Genomic DNA, 8,492 nt, shown 5'->3' with positions numbered 1-8,492 from the left:
AGTCCTGCCAATCTATGAGCATGGGAGATCTTTCCATCTTCTGAGATCTTCTTCAATTTCTTTCTTTAGGGATTTGAAGTTCTTATTATACAGATCTTTCACTTCCTTAGAGTCACACCAAGGTATTTTATATTATTTGTGCATAGTCATCTCTTTTTAGCCTGTCTCCATCCTCCATTCACTGCCTTCATCCTTGCTCATTCAACATCCTGGCAAACACCCACTGACATCTACACTAGCTGCTGTGTCTGGAAAAATGTGTCCTCCTCATGACTACATTGATATCTAATACTCAATATGATAATAGTAATTGTAGGCTATATCGGACACGGTTAAATTGCAAAGGCAGCAGAGCCCTCGTGAGTCAGATGAGTTTCAGTATAAAAAATCATCGTTCTCTTACTTTCTGTAACCAAACCTCGGAGGCACCCATTATAAAGCAGAGAGTAAGTCCCCATCTAATGCCAAACTTACTGGTCTTTGGTCTTAGAATTTCCATCTTCTCAAACAGTAAGCAACACATCTCTGATGTTTTTGTGATTACAATATACAGCATTTTGCTACAGAAGTGGGAACAAGAATAACACATTCCCACCTTTGTGGAAGGAATGATCTAGGTAGAGGGGAAATAGAGGATAAAACAATGTGGTAGCACTGACATGGTATGCACCACAACAGAAAAGGGTACCCAGTGGTACAGGCATGAGGAACTGAATGAGTCAGCACACCATGCTGGGAGAGAAGAGCAGGTGAAGAGGAGGAGGGAGGGGGGAGGGGAAAGGGAGAGAAAATGCCCATCAGGGATGCAAGATCATCAGGTCAGAATGAACTGAGAGGAAACCTGCAAAGACAAATATAGACCACTGTAGACAGGGCCAATGGTCAGCGTAGAAAACCTTACATTTGTACTCTGGGTTCAATTTGGTTTCCTTTGTCTCTCTCTGCTTTCTCACCCTATCTCTCTCCACTTTCCCTTTATCCCTTTATTTCTCTTCCTAATAAAAGCCCAGGATCTAAAGACTCGCTAAAAATGAGCCTGGCTGTTTGATCAAAGGAAGGAAGCATTTTCCACCTTTCCCATTCAACGGGTCTGAAAATATTATTTTGTATTTTTTTAGGTAAAGATGTAAGCCCCTTTTGTGGCTGGCTCTGTAAACAAAGAAAAGTCCAGTGAATACTGACACCTTTAGTGTTTGTGGCATTGGGGACCTGTTGCTCAGCAGATGGGGACCTGGTCTGTACCCTTAGAATATACTTAAATAGAGAACACATACCAAGCGCACGCTTGTAAGGAGGACACATGAAAGTGTGTGAGGTGGAGGGCATGAAGAAGGGGAGAGGGCGGATGAGCTGGAGAGGTTCTATGAGGTGAGAGGCTGGAGAGATGAGCAAAAGCTGGCTCCCCTGTGTTCTGGTAGACAAAGGCTCCCCCAAATGGCACTCATTTACAAATTGCTTGTAATGAACTAACGTGTAAATACATAGAAATTCCCACTGCACATATACACTGCTGTGATTGCCCGCATTTGATCACTGGCTGCCACTACACTGTGCAGCTTAACTTTTATAGGAACGTCCTCTAATGGTGCACCTGCAAGCTTAGGAGAGCAGACTGGGATGGTGCTTGTCAGGGTGATGGAGACGCACTCCTCCACGGAGGAGTTCTCGTTGGAGAAAAGTGTGAGTCAAGGAAATAGTTTGCTCAATAACATGGTAAAAATTTTAAGTTACGTTGAGTTTATGTGCTGCGTCCTACACTGCTGTCTTCATTATGTGATACTATTAAGGGTATGGAACTACTCATACGCATGTTTTGTGTGCTGAGTTATGATTATAGAAGACATGTTCTGTTTAGAATATTTGAAGCAGGGAAGAAGCCATTTTTGTCCATTTTCATTGCAACAGAATGGCTCAGGCTGGACTATGTGCAAAGAAACATGCTCCATTTAGGTCCCAGACTTGGGGCCAAAAGCCTAGGTAGCCTCATTTGCTTGGTCTGTGGTGAAGTTCTATAGTAGATGTCATCAAGGCTGGTGCACATGCAGGAGGGAAAGCAAGAAGAGACAGCAGTGCAAAGAGGGATTCTCTGTTCAGGTTTGCTTTTTGTCTGACAACCCAGTTTCATGTGAACTAGATGGGGAATGGGGGACAAGGAGAGGGCCACCAGTGCCCTAACTATGAACCATAGACTCAACACTGCCATTGCAGGGACAAGCCTCCAACACAAGAATCCTTGGGAATACACAAACATAACTAAGCCAGAGCAGAGGCTTGGATTTTCTCCCAGATAAATCAGTGTTATTTCAGTGTTTAAAAGTTATGAACTGGGCAGTATAGGCTTACACACACACAAAGGCACACACACACACACACAAAGGCACACACACACACACATGCACACACAAAGGCACACACACACATCTTCAATGCATTCAGTTATCTAGATACATCGATGCAAGGAAAGAATGTACAATATCTTTTGATAATAGGCAAAATTGAGAGAAGCTTGGAAAATCAACTTCTGTAGATTGTTCCATGATAACATAACAAAGTTATTGATGAGATGGTAGGTGGTCATGACATTTTACATCCACAAGACACATCATCGATCCCTGACAGGCTTGAAGTGTGTCTGCAATTTCTCCCTCTATTAAAAGATGCACACCTAAAAAGCAGTATATCCCACAGCTCCTCCAACACCTGAAATACCATGTAAATTGAGGTCCAGTGTTGCATGAGATATTTTATAATTATTGACTGATGGGGATTAAAGAACAAATTTTAAAAATTTAGCATCACTTACCTTATATCAGATGGAAATTGAATTACATGCAGAGAGACCAATTAATGTATTATGTGTTAATAAAACAGTCATTGAAATATGCTACCCCTATGAAGAGCATCATCATCAACCCTGTCTAGCAGGTTAACAATTAGAGCAAGCTCAACGGCTGACATTCGTGGTGCTCCTCAGAGTGTACAAGACAACCCAATGCTGCGGATCTGTGCTTCCTCACAGTGTTTTGCTTTGGTGATAGTGAACAAGGAAAGTTGTGTGCACACTCAGCAAGTCTCCATTCTGTTCTATTAAGTTTTCAGCTTTGATGAGCTATTTACATATCTTCCATGTCATCTTCACTTTTATTTGATTAAGTTTATTGAAATTGCAATTTTAGATCTGTTGATTTTGTGTGTCTTTTTTAAACGTATTTTTCTTGATGTTCATTTTATTATACTTTAAATATATAAATTTTAAATTCTGTAATCTGCTGATATCCAATGCATATACATTTTAAAGAAGTAGTTTAGGCCTATATGTCTCAGGGGTTAGTAGCACTTACTGCTCTTGTTGAGGAGCTGGACTTGGTCCTAACAGCCCACATGACAGCTCACAACTGCCTGCAGCCCCAGTTACTGGTGATTCAGTGCCCTCTTCTGGCCTTCACAGGTTCCTGCACACAGGTGGTGAACATAAAGTCATGTAGACAAGCACACATACACATAAACTAAATAGATAAATAAATAAGACATATCTAAAGATTAGCTTGTTGCCATAGTTGGAGAAACACTTCTATAGGCCAGGATTATATTTCAGGTTCTTCCTCCTCAATGATAGCTGCCAGTCTTGTTTTAGGATGCTGTACGGCCCCTCACAATTAGGAAGCCTGGGGGACTCAGCCTTCATTCTCATTTAGGCTCTAGGAATGAAGAAGACACAGTTAACCTCCAGTCCTGCAGCCAGCTTGCTTTGGGACAAGTTGTTGTGTGATCTGTAGTAAGAAAGCCAGACTCTCCCTTTTCCTACTTGGAGCAGAAAAGAGGCACGAATCAGCGCCAGAAGGCCCTGACTTCCCTGTGCTAAAATAACCCTGTCAATCAAGTCAGGGTTGGCCGTTTGTTCTAAACAACTATTAGCAAAATTGTGAGTTAATTACTGTGTTACTAGATATGGTCATTTTTCATTTGGAATAATAGCATCTTAGAGCTGAAAAGGTCTTAGCTTTAGAAATTATGAATACAGAAATTATTATTAATAATTCCATCCTATTGAGGAGGATGTGAAGCCCAGGGTGCGGAGAGTTCCAGGAAGACCTGCTCCTGTTCCTCCATGTACCATTTCTGGAGTAGTCCACACCTCTCTGCTTGTCAGTCTGTCTGACATTGCTACTTTGGTATTTGGTAGTTCCTCCAAGGTCAGAATGCTATGACCATGATGACAGGACAGAAGGAGCGTTAGTGTGCCCTGTGAGTAAGGAGTGCCTTGTAATGGGCAGATGACTAGAGAACAGGGGGAAATTGAGACATGTGTTATTCTAACAGCTTTGAGAGCTGCAGCCAGGCTGTCTTGAGGGGACCAAGGGGAGATGTTTTGAGAATAAACTTTGTACCCATGTTGCCTCTGATCTCCAGCTCTGACATTTCACCTCTGTGCACCCCACTCACTCCATCTGTCCTGAATATGCATCTATCCTGTGGGATGTTTCTAAGACTTAAAGGGTTCATGTTCTCAGAACAGTCTAACACACTAACACTCAACAGACAAGCCATTATTCTTCCATCAGAAAAACAGTGCTTTAAGTTGAAGATGAGGTATAGAAAATAAAGCTGTGTTTTTTTTTCCACAACTGAGTTTGTGAGTTAAAATAGCATATCTTCTATAGGAGTCAGGTGATTGTAATCAAAACAAACAAACAAAAAAAACAGAATTAGTTGTTGAAATAAAGAAAGAAGAAAGGCAATGAGTTAACAAATGAGCCTGAAACATTGGCAGATAGCTGCCAGTCACCTCGATGGGTTTTGCCCTGGAAGAGGGAGAAAAGGAAAGGAACATGTGTTGAGGATATATTGAGGCATTTTTTTTTGTTTTTGTTTTTTTTGTACAATCAATAAGAGCCAGAAATACATATTTACCTCACCAGTGAAAATAGGCTGCCATTTGACTTTCATTGTTAAGAAAACTATATTACAGAAATTCTGCAAAATTTACACAGGATTCTTTTTTCAGCGACTTAGATCTCCATCAAAAACCATCAATTTGGATGCTTTCAGTTTCATAAATTCTGAGTAATAATTGGTGCCTACTGTACACCAGACACATTAGGTGTATTCATACACATTATGCCATGTTCAGGTGGCACGTGTCATACCAGATACTGCTGCAAATATAAATAAGGAAGCAGGAAGCAGAATCTGTGGAGATTGGATCTCCAGTCCCAGAGTGAGGGATTGAGACAAGCAACACAAAAGCCAATGCAAGGCAAAAAGCTTGAATCCATGAAGGCAGCAAGGAGAGCAGGCAGACGTGCTGGGCATGTGACAAGAGCTGTGGCTTTATGTGGAGGACATTTGGGAAAGCCTCACTAAGGAGCTCACATTTGGCAGTGATGGAGGAACAAGCCACGGGCTGTTCCGAAGCGCTTTCCAGATAGAGGAACTAAAGTGTGCGTAGCTTCCATAGCACAACAGTCAGGAAGCTCTGGAATTGTGGCAAGGGAGACGCCATGAGAGGGCAGTTAGCGAGGCCTGGGTGGGGCAGTCAGCTTTCATGTGGGTGACTGTGGCAGTCCACCATTGGGGCAGCCATGGGATGAGCACGAAAGCTCTGCACGGCTTCCATGAATAGGCAGATCCAGAAATTATATTTGCAGTTTAATGACCTTTCAAAAGGGTTCTTTAACCAAAGTCATCCTTTGACCCGGGCATGAAAATTCTGTGACCCGAGGATAGTGCCCATCACATAACCAGATCTTCATGAACACAAAGAAATGAATAATTTAGGAGGACACTGGCCAAGTCAACACAGAATTAGGTAGCTTCATGCTTATGGGGAAAATCCTTTGCCTTTTGTTGGCTTGCATTGGAAATGAAGAACTTTTCACCTATTTCTATCACAGGGTTGAAAAACATGGGCGATGTCTCCTAAGAATCCTTTGCTTCCTGTTATGGTGCTGAGCCAGGAAGGGTGAAGGTGACCCGAGGATTGGACAGCACCAGCCTTGCCTTTCTGTTCTCATTCTCAGGCTTAGTCCTTGGCCAGGAGTGCAAAGCTGGAGACAGACAGATACTCCTCTGGCATGGTGACAGCCCTCTTGGGCCAGTCCTTCCTTCTGGAGGATTAGATGGTATGTGTGAACAGGCACGGCTTGAGCTAATGCTGCATCTGGGTCCATGCCAACCCTCTAAGATGCTAGCATACCTTATTCGGTCCCTAAGCCACGCATCTGTGAAGCTTGCCCGAGCTTTTCATCTGGCAGCTATGTGTTTACCCAAAAGAAGATTCTAATGATAGCAGCTAAGCCCTAGCAGCTCAAGTTAGATGATGATTCAGGATTTTGAACCATTTTGTCTCTTGAGATCTGCACTCAATACATTTTCTTTAAGATAAAGGCTATGCATGCTCTTAGAAAAATTAGTTTTGGTGGTAACAGAGGACAAGTCCCACAAAAACGTTCAGTTGAAGATGGAAGTATTAATGATTCTATTTTCAGTATATCTGGAGGTAAGTCTACAGGATGCAGAGGGGGAGCTGCTGATGCAATGCCAGTCTCAGAATATTACTAAGAATGTGCTGGCCTTTAGCCCTTCAGGAGAGAGACACTCTTCTAATGCTAAGCACAGACTTATCCTTTAATAGCAGCCGCAAACAAGGCCAGGAGCCAGCAGAGCAGCTGGCTCCACGAGGATGCTTCGTTCTAGTCCGATGAACATTAAGTACTGAAATGTGCTGGCAAAAGCAGCCAGTGCTCACCATGCCTGACTGTTGGCAGTTAAAAATAAAGGCCTGGGTGGCAGGATGAGTGTTTGAACCGATACCTCATGGTGTCCAGAGACCGGTGCAATTGATAAGCCTGTAATTCAGATGGCACAGAAAGCTATGTGTGCATTTTTAACCTTATCCACATTCCCAGCTCCATTTGTTATTTTGTTTGTTTGTTTGTTTGTTTGTTTTCTGTACATGTTCCTATTGATTGATTTTAAGTATCACCATTTCCACTCTGAGGACTGATTCTAACATTGAATGACAGGGACAGGTCAACCCTGACGTGACATGGTTGCTTATGACAACAGGTGAGGCTGACATTTGTATACTGCCTGACAAGGTGGACTTGACCCTCAGCAGCTCTGAGGTGGGCAGGCAGAAGTTATTATGAAACACTTTTAACAGGTGTGTAGGAGGCTGTGTCTGGCCCTGGAATGAAGGGGCTTCTTTCTGCCATGCTCTTCTAGAGCTATGTCTCAAGACTTGCTTTTATTTCCCAGAGTTTTAGTTGGGTTCTGTGGATCATTCACAGTATATATTTAACAAAAAGAATGTTGACTGAAACCCACTGCCCCCCAAGTACCTCACAAGGTACCTGTGCTGCAAGGGAAGCCAGCAATGTCTCCCCACCGAATGTAACCATTTTGGCCTTATTTTCTACTGCTGGAACATGAGCCTGTGCTGCAAGGGAAGCCAGCAATGTCTCTCCACTGAATGTAACCATTCTGCTCTGTTGCAGTGAGTGGTCGCACTCCTGCATCTGCCCAGGAGCTATTTTTGGATTCACAAATGAAAGACACACTCACGTTAGCTTATTTTTAACATGCCTTACTACCACAGTGGCAGGGCACTTCTAAGCCTCCTGGGCTAGCATGCCCTTCCCTCTGGTACTCCTGGCTCAACACCTTCTAAATCTAGTTTTAACTTGCTGCCCTGTTACCTTCTGTGAAGCCCATTGGTCTTTGCTGCCCAAGACCCTTCTGGGCAGCTCTTCTGGGACCACTTTCTCTTTACTCCCACATTTCAGATTATCTCCCCTCTGAAGCTCTAGATCTGTTCCTTCTCTCGGGTCATGGTGATTCTCTCTCCTGTGCCCAGCCACTGGCTGTATGGCAATTCTCTATTGCCAGTCAGATCTAGCTGGGGGCAGACTTTCTTTAGCCTGTGTGCAGGACACTGCAAATGGTTTTTTTTTTGGGGGGGGACACAATCAGCAAGAGAACACCAGCTTCTACACTGTTCCTTTCTTCTGTTTCTCCTTTTAGCTTCTCTTTTCATTTCATTTTATTTTTTTTTGTCAGTATCTTTTTATCTTCTACACTCCTCCCAGTCCAGCTTTGCTTCCAGAACCTTTCTACTATTTTATGTCTTCTGTTTTGACAAAATGTCACAGTCTTGAGGATAATTTCCTTTCAAACCCCACGTGGAGTAGGGGAGGCTTCAGACTGTGTGGGTGGGTTGAGGATGTATGAGCTGCTCTTCCCTGTGAACTTAAGCAGAGGCAGAGATTCTCTTTTTGTTAATGTGCAATGAGAAGAGGATGAACTGAGAGACCAGAGTCATGGTGCAGTGGGTAGAACACACTTCCCACTGAGATCTACCCCTGGAGCCTGCATAAAGGTGGAAGGTGATCAGGACCCCCATGGGATTGTCTTCTGACCTCTACATGTGACATGTGCACCCCTGTCCCTGACACACACACACACACACACACACACACACACACACACAC

This window comes from Mus pahari, chromosome 17 (assembly GCF_900095145.1).
Source record: "Mus pahari chromosome 17, PAHARI_EIJ_v1.1, whole genome shotgun sequence".
Classification (NCBI taxonomy): Eukaryota; Metazoa; Chordata; class Mammalia; order Rodentia; family Muridae; genus Mus; species Mus pahari.
This window is presented reverse-complemented; position numbering follows the sequence as displayed.